The following is a 2,515-nucleotide window of genomic DNA, read 5'->3' on the forward strand; positions in this document are numbered from 1 at the left end:
CCCTGACAGTAATATAGCACGTTACTGTAACCATGTCCGCTGGTAAAGTCAGTGACACAGTTTCAAGGGGTCTCGGAGCTGATGACCCAGTGGTGTAGATCTCCAGTCTCTGAAACACTAAGGATTGAAAAAGACCAATGTTCTAGTGCAAGCTGGGAATTCCCTTCCTTTACCATCCTAATTCTATTCAGACCCTGAAGAGGCTGTATGAAGCCCACCCATATTGAGGGGGGCCATCTGCTTTGCTCGGTCCACCTGCACTACCTTCCAGGAGCATCCTGGCAGATACACCAGAGATATTGCTGCACCAGCTACCTGGGCACTCCCTGGCCTAGTCAAGTTGACAATAAAATTAACCCTCATGATGGTGTTCCCCAATACAATGGCCTCACAAACAGGAACTAAAATGTTAGCAAAGCGTTATGATGAAACTCCAGAATGCAGGGCGTTCGTCTGTTTTCTGTCAAGTTCTAGGTTCTTTGTGAACTAAAATAGGATTGAGATGCTGACACTAAAATTAAAAATGAGAAGGAGCAGCTTTTCAAGTACAAGATAAGAAGAGATTTGGATTTACAGGAACAAATGTGACAGTCCAGCTGAGGAAGCTGGGATGACTAACCCTTGCAGGCAACGTGGAACACAGCTGAATCGCTAAACCAGAGGTATATAGACGTGGTTATGGGCATCGATATAATTTCTCTCTAAATGCCAGAGACATTTTCAAAAGGCATTTCAACGTTCAGCAGCCCCTCCTCTAGCCACACACCTACCCCACAGACTCCATCCCTTCACGTACCTGAGAACATGGAAATCCCTGCTCCAGTGTAGGCCACAGCTCACTTCGAGGACATCACACAGGCATCTTCCCCAGCTCTGCCCACCTGAGGGTCAACTGCATGCTTAGGGCACTTATCCCTGGGCCCAGTGGCTTTGGGGAAGGGATGGGTACAGAGCTGGGTCACCAGGGACTAACGTCCATGCACCTCTGTGAAGTCTTCTCATGGTGCTGGATCAAGTTGGAGGTGGAGATTAGGAAGAGAAAGGAGGAAGGGTGTGGGCATGAATCTCAAATTTCACCCTTGCTCTTGTAACCATTCAAGGCAAGGGCATGCCAGCCACCAACTACCCATCCAAAGAAAGCTGGAGACAAATATATAAGGAAGAGTCAACCCCCCTTTGTTATAAAGGAGATTTATGAAAATAGAAAAAGTATTAATATATCTGGAAAATAAGCACGGTGAAAATTTCATGACTCAAGCAATCGTTATTTAGTAGTAAAACCACAGTGCGGGAATTGTGTTGTAAAGCAGATTCATAGTCTTTTCCTATTGAGGAAGCAGTCCTGATTTCTATCAAGCTTTCCCATTGCTTGGGGTTAGATGGGGCAAGGCTGGGGTGGGGGAGTCATCAGCATTGATTGGCAAAGATCGGTGGTTACTGACCGGGCACTTACAGCTTGGAAGGAAACTGCAAGGGTGAAGGTTCCCTGCCCTGCAAAGCTTAGGGCTTGAAGAAGCGGTTGCTGATATATGGAAGAAGGCCTTCAGGTTGCTCAAGGGATCCAGTGCATTATGCTCGCCCTGTTTTACTGGAACCCCCTATGCACTCCAGTCCCCAGGCCTGAATCTAGATCTGCTAAAACATGCACGCAGAGGAAGCAGTACCCAGGTGTGACTGAGCAGACAGTAAGTACCAAGGTGCACTCTGCAGGTGGAAACCTTTCTCTTCCTTCAACACCATGGATTTTTTCCTCACTTCCTTGTTCAAATCCTTCTCTCGGGTCCAAAGGGTGCAGATTAAGAAATAGAAATGAGCTCAAGTAAATATGATCTGTCCCGTATGGTGGCTATCCATATTGTCTGTCAAACTAGGTTTTAAGTTTTGCTTTCCCTGTGAGCCCATTTCCACAACCCCATTATTATAATAGCTACAGGCAACTTTTAGTTTAGTTTTGTTTCTCCAGCTCCATCCTGAAACTGGCCCTTTATCATCCACCGCCCCAGTGAATCTTTCCCATGGGCCCTGCACCTGCAACGCTAACCAAACTTGAAAAGATTAAGGCCTAAATCACCCACCAGCAGTTGCGTGCGTGCGTGCGTGCGTGTGTGTGTTTACAAGACTAAGCTTGAGGAGAGAAAAATGAAGTACATCAGTGTTCAAACTGTGACCACAAACACAATTCTAGACAACTACATGAACATTTTTTTCCTTTTCCTTTTCCTTTTTTTAAGGTTGCTTCACAAGTGGTTGCTTCACCAAGGCGCAGGGCTGGTAACCGAATCCGAGTGGCCCAGGCCTGCGTGGTTTGGTTCCTTGGATGGCTTGTTCACTTCCTCCCAATTGTTGTCCCGCCCTCCTTGTATCATCTTGGGAATGTCACACACACACACACACACACACACACACACACACACACACAGCACAGTGGTCTCAACACAAGCTGTCCTTGGTGTGTGTTATTCCCTTATTATTCACATCTCTCCGGACTGGCTCCTCCAACCTCTCCGTGGTGTGG

This window comes from Fukomys damarensis, unplaced genomic scaffold (assembly GCF_012274545.1).
Source record: "Fukomys damarensis isolate Sample0158 unplaced genomic scaffold, DMR_v1.0_HiC HiC_scaffold_17, whole genome shotgun sequence".
In the NCBI taxonomy this organism is placed as follows: domain Eukaryota; kingdom Metazoa; phylum Chordata; class Mammalia; order Rodentia; family Bathyergidae; genus Fukomys; species Fukomys damarensis.